The 13,590-nt window shown below is 43.7% G+C and overlaps 1 long non-coding RNA gene and 1 pseudogene across 1 annotated transcript in view; one reads left to right on the plus strand and one right to left on the minus strand.

Annotated features, from left to right (window-relative positions):
- The window catches only part of LOC105486584 (uncharacterized), a 33,498-nt gene that overhangs the window by 8,273 nt on the left and 11,635 nt on the right, over window positions 1-13,590 (minus strand). Inside the window, exon 2 of the long non-coding RNA XR_011608008.1 lies at window positions 2,971-3,274. This is a non-coding gene — a long non-coding RNA (uncharacterized lncRNA). The remainder of the gene's footprint in view (window positions 1-2,970; window positions 3,275-13,590) is intronic.
- LOC105486703 (eukaryotic translation initiation factor 2A pseudogene) lies at window positions 4,248-6,938 on the plus strand (annotated as a pseudogene).

The following is a 13,590-nucleotide window of genomic DNA, read 5'->3' on the forward strand; positions in this document are numbered from 1 at the left end:
GAACATTATTAGTTATATCATTTTGAACTTCCCACCTACATAGTCCAAATAAGGCCATTGCTCAAATTTTAACCAACTAATTTGTTTGCTCTGCTTCCACATTCACCCTTTTAAAGCTTTTCATCTACCTCCGGGGAGTTCCAAACCATCCTAGTTTGGAGCTGCCCAATTCATGAATCACTGCTTAAATAAACTCTGAAATTTCAGTGTGCCAAAGTTTATTTTTTAACAATGGAGATTGTATTAAAATAGTGGAAATTCAGGTGATGAATTTTCTTTATAGAAAATCAGAACCAGATCTCTCTCAGGTTGTCCCTGTGTCCTCTGGACAGTGATGCCTGCAGTTGTCCAACATGGAAGGGCAATACTCCCTGGACAGGAAGCACACTCTTCTGTTAGGGGCCACTTGAATGACACTGAACTTGACACTGAGAACTTGTCTCTGAGAAATGACGCATTTTATTTTCCCACAGCTGGGGCCATGCCAGAGGCATTCATGCTGCACTTTCTAAATACCTCAAAGACAGGCTGGGGCTGCAGCCAAGTCAGGCAATGAGCTGGCTGGGTGCCAGTCTCCCTGGGGTGTTCCTGAGGCCTCTGGCTGAGTGCTCAGAGCTGGGTGTCCCCTGTGGCCCAGAATAAGGGAGGCACAATGGCCTTCCCACCTGTGTACCATCAGAACCAGGGGTTTTGCAGAGGCTGAGTAAAAGAGGTTAGTGACATGGCAGTGGCAGCTGAGATCCAGTCCCCTTTAAACTTACGAGAAAATCCAAGTATCTTTCTGCAGGACCCTGAGGTCCAGCCCCCAACCAGAGCCCTCCAGTGACACAATCTGGACATTACTTAAATGATATGGTCAATTGAACATTTATGTATCAAACTAGGCTCAATGGAGTGCAAACATCCCACAGATAATATATAGATTCTACTGGGAGGCTATAGTCAACCTAGCAAGCAAATTGGCTGCAGGTGCACACAGGGAACTGTCCTGGAAGGGAAATCAGGGTTTGAGATGCACAGTCAGGAGACTGGAGGTTTCTTCCTCAAAGCATGACCAACAGGAATTCAGAATCAGCCAGTCCCTCAGAATCAGGAACCAGATCATTGCATGGGAGGAGAAATAAGACAACACCTGTAAGAGAAAGTCCAGTTCTGAATCTGAATCCCGAGTTCGTTTGGTTGTAAATCCCTTCAGGGATGTAGGGATGTCTCTCTCTCTCTCTCTCTCTCTCTCTCTCTCTGTGTGTGTGTGTGTGTGTGTGTGTGTGTGTGTGTGTGTGTGTATTTGTGCATGCTTGTGTGTACTATATGGAAATATAATTTTTGTGACTCATGTTTTCACTCAATAGTAAATTTTGATCAACTTCCCTCATTCATACAAACTTAGCTCATCCTGCCTCAGCTGCCAGAAGAATTAGGGGTTCACTGCAGGGCCGAGTAATTGGGGCTGGTGTTTCCTGGGTGTATTGTGTAGCTCTGAGCCAGCTGAGACATTCTGTGCTTCTGCCCACTGGTGCTCAGAGCCTACAGGCACATCTTCCTTTCCCCGGCTTGCAGGCTGAGCCAAGTGAAGCTTGGGCAGGGTGTTAGTGTGGTCCTCTAAGTCCTTCCCTCCAACCTGCTTCCTACCCTGGCCTCAGTGCTCCCAGCCCTGCTATTTCAAGATGGGGGGGTTCACACTCTCTGGGGAAGCCCTTCCATTCCTATCCCATTTCAGTGCTGAATCCTGGAAACCACTGGTTCCAATGCCACTGACTTCCTTTCATCAAAAATTTCCTTTATGTCTCAGACTATTTACGGCACCATTTTCCACTTTTCAACCCTTTTGCAAATTTTCTATTTGTTCCTTTCAAAGGTAAACACACAGGGACTCAACATCAGGAAACTGGAAAATGGGTGCTCTTAAGGCAAGATGGGCAGACAGAACACCTTGTTCTTGTACAAAGACTCAAACCCAGGAAAGGCCACGATGTGACCAAGAATCTTGAGAACTTGGTTAGCAGAGGGAGCAGAGGTGAGAGGTGAAAATCCTCATTCCACAAGCATTCACAGAGTGCTCATTCAACACCAGGCCTCTATCAAGTGGCAGGAGACAAAATGAAGGGACCTCAAGTGCCAGAAGATGTAGGACTTGGCCCACACGGCGATTCTTCTGTGGGGAGTTAGGGTCTTCTGGAACTGCACTGAGTGGCCCTAGCCACATGATGATCATGCCCGTTTGGGGCTGCAGCACCTCTGGGAGCAGATGCCACCCTGGTCCAGTTTCACAGGGTAGAAGAGGCAGCCACAGAGGTGAAGAGCTTGTCCAAATGAAAGAGCTCAGACACGGGAGAAATTCTCATAAAACTAAATTTTTAAAGAGAGTTATCAGAACAGAAATCCAATCAGTGAACAATTAGGAGGGAGGAGGTGTGTAAAGTAAGAAAGTGCTGTGCTCAGCACTCTTTGGATGGGTGAGAGTTATGGCTGTTGTTCTTTTAGTGCCTGGAAAGGGTTATTAATAGCTATGGGAAAGGGATTTTCCCATCTGTTCTTTCGAACACACACATGCATACTTTAATGCTATCTTGTATTTTCAGATGCTTCCAAAATCTACAATCAAGGAGTTACTTGTATGGAGAGCTTAAACGTGCCAAGGTTTCACCAGCCATGAGCTTCACCAACAGTGGGGAGAGGGGAGTCTGGAGAGCCAGGAGAGTATTCCTTGTTTCTCAGCCAGGCTCATCTTTGGGCTTTGCAGGGGCAGCCTTACTTTACAGTCAGTCTTGGGAGGAGTGTTCTCCAAGGGAGAGTAAGGATAGCCAGGTTTAAAGAGCAAGGAAGAGAAGACAAAAGGCAAACCCAGAGGCAGGGGCCAGTGGCTGTTGTAGTAAGTCCCTTTACCTCTCCTTCAGGCCATTTTCATTGCCACTTGTGTCAGTTCTGGAAGACCACAGGAGCTTCCAGGTGGTCCTAGCCCCAGACACTAACCTTGCTTGAAATCCACTAATTCAGACTCCCCAATGGCTGTGCCCCTCCTGGCATGGCCCACCTCCTCTGCACTTTCCCCTGGAGTAAATGTACAGGAATGGGAGAGCTAGTCAGAGACGTGACCAGAAGGTCGGAGATTCACTTTTGTTTCCATCCAAATCATAGATGTATAAAATCAGAACTTTCTCATTTAGGACCCCACATCCACAGGTGCTTCCTTGGTGAAAAAAAAAAATCAATCTGGGAGATGTTTTAGAATTCCAGAGTCATGATCTCTTCCACCCACACAAGATGAATTCTTGTCCTGCAAAAGATCAAAGGAAATCTGGTTATAAACAATGCCGCTGCATGAACATGACCGTGAGAAGAGATGCTTTCACACCCAGGAGCTGCCTTGCATGTCGGGGGCATTTGCAGAAGGATTTACAACATAATTACACCATTACTGATCCATTCATCTATTTACTTTTCATTCAATAGCTATTTCCTAACCACACTGGACACAGAAGTCTAAGGAAAGGATCTAATTAATTCATTTAACAAACATGTATTGGGCACCCACTATGTGCCAGGCTCCTTGCTAGGGCTGGGGAGCAATGGTGAGAAAGACCTCTCTCCTCCCCTCACTGAACCAGCATTCTGCCTGGGAAGACAGACAATTGGCCAGTCAACACATGACCAGGCAAGGTAGTAACAGGGCAGTGAGGTAGATATGACCCGGGAGAGGCTACTTCAGAAAGTAGCATCTGAAGGTAAGAAGGAAGCCGTCACAGAAGGACCCAGGACAAGGCTTTCACACCTAGGGTGCCTAGGGAACTGTGCAGAGCTCCCAGGTCAGAGAGGCCCATGCTCACCAGAGGCTGGGGATCCAGCAGGGGACAGGCACTCAGCCTGAGGCTGGGAAGCAGGAGGGACAGGTGTGTGGGGAATGGCAGGCGTGGGGAGCTACTGTAGGTGCCATGAGTGGTGTTCTAGGGCCTTGAACAGGGAGATGGATGGAATAACTTCTTGGAGAATCATGCTGCTGTTATGCAGTGAGTAAAGTGAGAAAGGGAAAGCAAGCAGAGAGAGCACTGCAGAGGCCATGGAGGAGGGGATGTGGGGAGGAGGTATCACTGTGACACAGCTGTGGTAGTAAGAGCAGCGATGCATGGTGGAGTATGAGGTGCGTTTGTATCTGACTGTGAACTCTTTGTGGAAAGGGAGTGAAAGAGATTTGAGCCAATTGCTTACATTATTGGATTGAGGAAGTAAAGGATGGTAGTGACCCTTTCCAGATGAGGGTACCAGAAGAATCAGGCTGGAAGTTGGGGAAGGAGGGATGTCAGTCCCCGCCCTGCCAGATCTCAGATTCTGTGGACACAGTTGCGGAATGTGAGTCAGGTGCCAGATGGCCTTGGTGCTGAGTGTGAATTGATAGGAGCCTATGGAGGGACGGCAGTTTATTTCCTTCCTCCTGCTCTGGTTCATTTGGACCCCACTGAAGACCGGGTAGAGGTTTCTGCAGCCGACATCAATAAAGTGGTGACAGAGAGCACCAACTGCAATCCAAATTCCTACTGCTGAGGATTCATTGCGGGCTTATTCATATGGCCAAAGAGAAACTGCAGAAGCAAAGGCTGTGTACCTGGAGAATTCATGCATTTCCCATTACTTTCCAGCGGGGAGGGGAGGACAGACCTCCCCCAAGTTAGTCAAATAAGAGACCCAGCAGCAGTATAACAGTTCATGACAAGAAGGGGGATTGGAAAGAAAGGTAACTGTTTTCCAGGAGATGGTGGGGCTGTCCATGCCACTCCTGGAAGATTTGGCTACAGACTCAGAGATAAGGATGCTTCTAAGTTCCCACAGTCGGTATGTGAACCCAACTGAGGATCAGAAGGACTCTGTATGGTGAATGCACCACCATGTTTTGCAGAAAGCATAGTGTTTCCAAGGAAATCTCAGGAAAATTACAAAGTCTATAACTTGAGCAACAGTTGGACCCTCATTTGTTGGGGCAAAGGAAAAAAATTATAAATATTATCTGTGTCACTAACATGGGTTTACTACACTTCTTCTACCTCCAAATGCACTTTGCCTTGAATTCTTACCAAAAACCCGTGTCCTGGCAATATAGCAGCCTTACACTTCCCTACACATGGCACTGCTGGGAGACTCAACCTGCAACTCCATCACGTGAGAGTGGGGTGTGCTTGAAGTCTTTCATCAAGAAAAAAATGCAAATTGGTATCCATCTGGCCAGATGATGAAACTGTTTTGTGTCCAAAATGTTAACAATAAAGTTCACTTCCTTGTAAATGACAATTTTATAAAATTATAAGTAAATTGTCTTTGCAAAACATTAATTGTGAGTTATCGCTTGGACTCCAGTCACACAGGGGTCTGTCCATGTTCCAGGAGTAAGGGTGTACTTTCATTTGTTGTATTATACTCGTACCCCAACTTTTTTGGACCTCATGCAGCTTTAGCGAACAGCAGTTTCTCTAAGCTGATAAGGTTACAATGCTGTGGAATGAAAAAGCCGCTGCTGGCTTGTAATAGCGAGAACAGATGTTGACAAGACAAGAACTTCCTGCTATGGTGAACAAAGGCTGCATTGCACTGCAACCAATGGAGAAAATGCTGTCATTTGTTCAATTACCAAAACATAGCCCCATTTATGATATAATTTGGAATTCTGGTTCTACAGAGTTTTATGCTATATATGGTTTTATGCCTGCCAAAGCTATGATTTTCAACCTGAAATGTGATCTTGTGTTTGACCTTGGAACTGGTGCTCTAAGGCAGCCTATTTGGCCCTTGTGGCCATATATTAATACTAACTGGATTCGGAAATCTGAAGAACAAACGTGAGTGTGGGATATTAAAAGCTACAAACTTATTTCCAAACAAGTAGCCTCTGTTCATACATATTATGCTAGGTACCTAGATGGGAGCACCTTTTACTATCACACATGCTCCCAGGTTGTGTGTTAATAATGGATACAAGCTTTGACATTATACCAGTCCTGTCCTGCATGAGTAAGATGTATCATCAAATGTAGAAATATGGCAGGTTTCTTGGCAGCCATTTCTGGATGAACTATTTCCAGCAAAAGCAGTAACTTATCAAGCAGTTCCAAGTGAAGCACCCAACTAGGAACCTAACTTTACAATGACTGATAGACTCCCAGCTTTAAGAAATAAACCAATCACCAATTCTAAGCTGCATAAAGAGAAATCACCCCAGAATAAGAAATCACAACCAGGAAATGATAAACCATTATCAAAAGCAGCCCTGAAAAATCAAAGGAAATATAAAGCTAAGAAAACTGCAAAGCAGGAAGTAAGAAGTGACAAGAGTCCAGATTTGACACCTACCTCTGTCCCGCAGAGCACACCCTGAAATACAGTGTCTCAGTTAACATCTGGAAACACTGAGATAGATGAAAATCCAAGAATCTAAAAAGCCAAAAGCAACTGACTCTCAGTTAACATCTGGAAATCCTGAGATAGACGAAAAATTCAAGAACCTAAAAATCCAAAAGCAGCTGAACCTCAAAGAACACAGCAATTGAAACATAGCTAGAAAAACAATGAGTTAGAAAAATAAAAGATACTTCCCTTCTCCAAGAGCTGGAAGATTTGAAAATGGTTACTTAAAGACTCACAGAGAGCAGATTTATTAGAATAAATCCATAGAAACACATCTGGGTTAAATCCAGGAGAGCACCCTGAATATCCATCTACCCACACTTAACGCTCAAACATTATATTAACCATTTACCTAAGCTTTTGCACATTTGGGAAATTATGTATTAATGACCACTAAGTTAACATCTTTCAATGCGAGTTATAGAAAATATACATATGAATTTCTTAGATAAGTTTGATAGACTAAAATACAAATATCTTGACATTCAGTAGAGACCAGTATTTACTATATAAATGAATATGGGTATTTTAAGCTAAAACGAATAAATGTAACTCATTAGATCATAATCCAAAAGAAGTCAATAAAAACAAGGCAAACAAAAGTTTGCTTCTGTAACTTTAGAATGAACATTTGTTTCTTTCTCTTCAACTTATATTCACTCACTGATATGCTTTGGATGTTCATCTCTTCCAGATCTCATGTCGAAATGTGATCCCCAATGTTGGAGGTGGGGCCTAATGGAAGGTGTTTGTGTCATGGGGGTGGATCCCTCATGAATGGCTTGGTGCTGGTCTCATGATAGTGAGTGAGTTCTCATAAGATCTAGTTGTTTCCACCGTGAGTGGAAGCTTCTGAGGCCTCACCAGAAGCAGATGTCAGCACCACACTTCTTGTACTATCTTCAGAACCATAAGCCAATTAAAAGTGTGTGGCACCTCCCCCTGCCCTCTTGCTCCCACTGTCACCATGTGACATGCCTGCTCCCCTATTCACCTTCCACCATGATTGTAAGCTTCCTGAGGCCCTCACCAGAAGCAGATGCCAGCACCACACTTCCTGTACTCTCTGTAGACCTATGAGCCAATTAAACTTCTTCTTTTCTTTATAAATTGCCCAGCCTCAGGCATTTCTTTATAGCAATGCAAAAATGGCCTAATACAGGAAATTCGTACCGGGGAGTAGGGCATTGCTATAAAGATACCTGAAAATGTGGAAGCAACTTTAGAACTAGGGAACCAACAAAGGTGAGAAGAGTTCGGAGGGCTCCGAGGAAGACAGGACGATAAGGGAAAGTTTGGAACTTCTTAGAGACTAATTAAATGGTTGTGACCAAAATACTATTAGAAATATGGATAGTGAAGGCTAGGCTGACAAGGTATCAGATGGAAATGAGGAATTTATTGGGAACCGAAGCAAAGGTCACTCCTGTTACGCTCTCCCAAATAATTTGGTTTCATTGTGTTCATGTCCTAGGGATCCATGGAAACCTGATCTTAAGAGTGATGACTTAGGGTATTTTGCAGAAGAAATTTCTAAGCAGCAAAATGTTCAAGAAGTGGCCTGGCTGCTTCCAACAACCTATAATCAGATAAGGGAGCAAAGGAATGACTTAAAGTTGGAATTTATGTTTAAGAGGGAAGCAGAGTATAAAAGTTTAGAAAATTTGCAGCCTGGCCATGTAGCAGAGAATTTAACCAGGCTGCAGAGAAACCACTTGCTAGAGAGATTAGCATGACCACAACAGAGCCAAGTGCTAATATCCAAGACAATGGGGAAAAGACCTCAAAGGCATTTCAGAGATCTTGAAGGCAGTACTCCCCATTACAGGCCCAGAAGCCTAGGAGGAAAAAAATGATTTCCAGGGCCAGACCTGGGACACCACTGCCCTCCACAGGTTTGGGATGCTGCTTCCTGCATCCTGCCTGCTCCAGCTCCAGCTGCAGCTCCTAAGTCCCCAGGTATGCCTCAGGCCACCACTCCAGAGGTTGCAACCCATATGCCTTGGTGGCTTATGTGGTGTTAAACCTGCGGGTGCACAGAATGCAAGAATGAAAGAAGCTTGACAGCTTCTACCTAGATATTAGAGGCTATATGAGAAAGCCTGGGTGCCCAGATAGAGGCCTGCTGCAGAGGCAGAACCCCCACAGAGAACTTCCTCCAGGGCAATGCTGAAGGGAAATGTGGGGTTGGAGTCCACATGTTCAAGTCACCACTGGGGCACTGCCTAGTGGAGCTGTGGAAAGGGAGCCACCACCATCCAGACCCCAGAATGGTAGATACACCAGCATCTTGCAGCCTATGCCTAGAAAAGGCATAGGCACTCAACTTCAACCCATGAGAGGAGTTATGGGGGATGAATCTTGCAGAGACACAGAGGCAGAGCTGTCCAAAGCCTTGGGAGCCCACCCCTTGCACCAGTGTGCCTTGCATGTGGGACATGGAGTCAAAGGAGATTATTTTGGAGCTTTAAAATTTAATGACAGCCCTGTTGGGTTTTAGACTTCTGCGGACTTATTGCCTCTTTCTTTGGGCCAATTTATCCCTTTTGGAAGGGTAATATTTATCCAATGCCTGTAGTACCATTGTATCTTGGGAGGAGATAACTTGTTTTTATTTTATGGGCTTGTAGGTAAAAGGAGATGAGCTTCAGATGAGACTTAGTACTTTGAACTTGATGCTGGAATGAGTTAAGACAGAAGAGCTGGCAGGGAAGGATTGTATTTTGTAATGTAAAAAGAACATGATATTTAAGTGGCCTGGGGAGGAGTTACAGAGTTTAGATGTTTGCCCCCTTCAAATCTCATGGTGAAATGTAATACCCAATGTTGGAGGTATGACCGAATGGGAGGCGTTTGGATCATGGGACAGATCCCTCATGAAGGCCTTGGTGCTGTCCCCTTGATAAGTGAATTCTCACAAACTCTGGTTGTTATAGTGTGTGGCACCTCTTCCCTCTCTCTCTTGCTCCCACTTTCACCATGTGAGATGCCTGCTCCCCCTTCACCTTCCACAATGTGTGGAAGCTTCCGAGGCCTCACTAGAAGCAGATGCCAGCACCAAACTTCTTGTACTATCTTCAGAACCATAAGCCAGTTAAACCTCTTTTATTTATCAATTACCCAGCCTCATATAGTTCCTTATAGCTGTGCAAAACTGGCCTAATACATTCACCGAATTGCTTGACATAAACTGAAGCAGTAAATTTGGGGAAAACTGAATTTCTTTCTAGTCCACTACCTTAGGAGGGCCTTAAAATTCCATTAGTGCAGTTTTAAACCAGGACTCAGGCCTTGCTCTATTCAATGAGTGTGTACATTTGAGGAGCCTCAGAAGAGTCCGAATATGCAGTCAAGTGTTGTCATTCTCCTCATGAAAGGAATTTGGGCAATCTCTTTGATGGAACAGTCAATGATGGAGCTGGACACACAATTCTGGTGTGCTGAGCCACTCATTTATTTATGCATACTTATTTTGTGCCTCCTACAAGCTAATCTTTGTGTGAATACAGCCAAGATATCATGAAAAGTCCCATGTGGAGTCTGTTTGGAAGGACATTAGTAATACATTTGAAAGGTTCCAGCAGATAACACAACTGAAAAAAAAAAAAAAAAAAAAAAAGAAACTAAAGTACTAGAATGAGAAAAAAAGAATACTAAGTGACAAGAAAGTCACCCAGAGGGTAGAGGCTCCATTTAGCTGCTGACCTGTGATTCCACTGTGGAGAGGACGTGAGAAGTTCCGTTTCCTGCAGCTCTCTCTGAGGCCACAGTGGCTGACACAGAACTGCTCTGCAGCAGCAGGTCTCTGCCTGGGCAGTGTCTAGCAGAGGCAGGTGATGGCTGCAGAGAATGGAGAGGGCACTATCTGCCTGGAGAGTGGTAGGTCTGCTGTGGATTTTCTCTGCTTTCAGTTTTATTTTGAATACAGGTTTGAATTGTGGACACTGTTGCAGAACATGGAATCTCTCAAGTTTTCTACATAGCCGATTCTAGGTGTGATCACAATCCACACCTGGTTCTGGAGAACTACACCACTTTCCTCCTGTGGAGAGGCAGGATGCTATAATCAAACTGCAGTATGTGGAGGCAGACTGTGACTTGGGGAGCGTGTTCCCGCTTGCTGGTTCTTAACACTACATTGATGGTGGCCAGGCAAAAGACAAACAGGCATGCGTGACAAGAAACTGACCTTAGGTGGAGTCCCAGAGAAAGTCTTGGAATGCCACCTTCTACTGCTGTTGCTCTATGACCCCCATCCTTTTCTTAATCTCTTGGCTGGAGAAACTTTAGGAAAAGCCTTTCCTTCCCTCAGCTCCTGGAAACTCATTTGACGTCTGGTTCCTGTCATCCTTGCAGCCTAACCTTTTCTCTGGGAGAACCTTATTGAAGAGTGTGACCAAGAGATTTATTCTCAGGGCTGCCATCAGAGATAAAAGAAGGGTCTGGGAATGCAATGAAGAATTAGAAGCCTCAAAATCAAGCCATGTTTCACAGGTTCCATTTGCACTTGGGGAGGTGAGGGGAGAAGAGAAAAGAAGGATGTTTCCGCGCTTGCTCCTGCTGCGCTCCAGCTGAGAAACCACACAGCGACCATACTGCTGGACTCCTCTCCTTGCCCATGACACTCGCTATGGGAATAGGGACCCAGGTAGCATATTTGTCATTCACACTTTCCTGAAATCAGCATCATACAATCACCAGCTTAGTTAGCATCTGCTCTCTGTCCATTCCATAATAAATACCTCTCATTTTGTTCACATTGATATACAGTTTACTGAGTCCTTTCACATTAGTTCACTCAAATCAATTTCCTGAGGAAAGCACCATGTGAGGTTTTTGGGGGTCTAACAGTGAACAAGACTTGGAAGGCCCTTGTCCTCAGGGAGCTTACAGCCCAGTGGGGAGACAGGCATGGCCAATACAAGAAATCAATGACAGTAAAGTAATTGCACATTGCTGTAAGTGTTGTAAAGCAAACAAATAGGACCTGAGATAATGCATATACTATTAAGAATTATACTAAATGCAAATCAATACAATTCTCAAGTTAAAAGGCAGGAGAGGAAGTGGGAGTGACTGCTTGATGAATACCTTTGGAGGTAATGAAAATGTTTTGGAACTAGATAACAATGATAGTTGCACAACACTGTGAATGTACTAAATGCCACTGAATTGTTCAATTTAAAATGGTTTAATTTCATGTTATATGAACTTCACCTCGATAAGAAACAAAGAAACAATACTCTGTGCTTATCTGCTCATATATCTGATATCACTCATCATAATCATATCCAAATTTATTTGCTGGAAAACTACAAGTTTATGTTTTGTTTTGTACCACAATACCCATTCAAATTTGATATAGACTTAAAATCTTCTACTATCTTATATGTAAGTATATATGTTACATAGTACATATGTTACATAGCATGATATGTGTTACATATTTTATTTATATAAAACATGTGTTTTATATATACATATAATTTTTCTATATGTACAGTGTTTAACTTTGACACAAGGCTATCTCCATACTTTGAGTTCCTACATAACAAATTGCAACTTAGCATATAAACAAAGTGAAACCTAATTTAGGAGTATAATTTTTAAGCTTGTTGTAACAAACAGCCAGATATCAGCCAATCATAAGCAGTCAAGCAGTCAAGCTTCAGCCAATCACAGGCAGCCAACTGATAAGGCCATGTCCTAATAAGGCAATGCCTAACTACAACTAATGAAACTGTTTCTGGGCTTTACTTCCAGGTTCTGTCTGTAAATGCTCACTGCTCATGTAGAGTGGAGCTCTCTGAATCTCTTCTGGTTCTGAATGCTGCCTAATTCATGAATTATTCTTTGCTCAAATACAATCTGTTAAATTTATTTTGTCTAAAGTTTTTCTTTTAAGAATAAATAATTGAATTGCCTTTTGCTATTAACATAGACCCATTTCCCTTCATAGAAGGGCAGCAGCCATCTTGTGTGAAATTCCTGTGTCTCATTGTCTGTAGTAAATTTTTCCTTAGTCTTTTTCTCCAGGCTGAGCTATCCCAGGATTCTTTGTATTTTCTTCCTGATCAAGTTTCCCATCCCTTAAAGTCTTACTGTGATTATCTGTAAAGCCCACCCTATGGTCTTCATATTCTTTCCTCACTGAGGTTACCTTATGGGGCTCTTTGCAGTGTTCTCTCCTACAAGGGTACCCCTGGATCATGCCAGATAGGCACCTGCACTGAACACAGAGGCTCCACATGCTGGGATATGTTGTCCTGGCTCCATCTTTCATAATTCGTACCCTTTCTGCACTCAGCGAGCTCTCCTGAGTTTTGGTTTCACCTGTCCATTCTGCCTCTCTGGGCCAGCTCCACACTGGTGTCCACACTAGTCTCTTAGAAATACATTTCTGATATCTTCTCTAATTGAATAAAGTGATCGAATTGTTCAAATATCATGGAGATGAATGCCTTACTCAAAGAGAGCAGACAGTATTCATATGCTCCAGCCTTTACACAAGAAAGATCACGCATGCATTGCACTGCATAGACGTGTGCCCCTGGCAAGAGCCCCTGGCTTGGGCATTTGTCCTGAACAGCCATCCTGCATTCCTCCTATAGTTGATATCCCTCTTCTCTCCCTGGTTCCTCATCTTCCTAGTTATTCTTTACCTGGTTTCGTGCCTTTAGTCTTCGTTTTTGCTCTTCCTCTTTGTTTTAATAACTTGTTGTGAACGCTTTTCCTGGGTTGAAAAATTGTTTTCTATTCTGTTTGGCTCTTAACTTTACATGGCTTGAACACGCCCTCTGGTTGCTTTGGTACATGAGAATTACATGCACAGGAGTTTTGTCCCCACTGAACAATTTCATCAGCTGAAGAGAGGAAGCGGGTGGCATCACAGTCTGTGCCATATTCCAAACACGTATCTTTGCTCCAAAGTAAAATTAGTTACGTAAGGACAAGAAACTCACAATATGTAAACAAAAACCACAAAGGAAGTGCTCAGAAAATGGTTTCCAAGGTGGATTTTCTCTAACTGAACAAGGACCCAGGCATCATTCCCTTCCGTCCCTTGAAACTGATGACTTCTTCAGGTTCCCACGAAACAGATTCTGTACTACATTGACACTTGATATGGGTCCGGTTAATTCTAAAACTCTGTGAAGTAGATGGGACAGCATCATTATCCTTTCCTAGCAAAGGAAAAAAAGA

The sequence above is a fragment of the Macaca nemestrina genome, chromosome 9, assembly GCF_043159975.1.
Source record: "Macaca nemestrina isolate mMacNem1 chromosome 9, mMacNem.hap1, whole genome shotgun sequence".
NCBI classification, from domain to species: domain Eukaryota; kingdom Metazoa; phylum Chordata; class Mammalia; order Primates; family Cercopithecidae; genus Macaca; species Macaca nemestrina.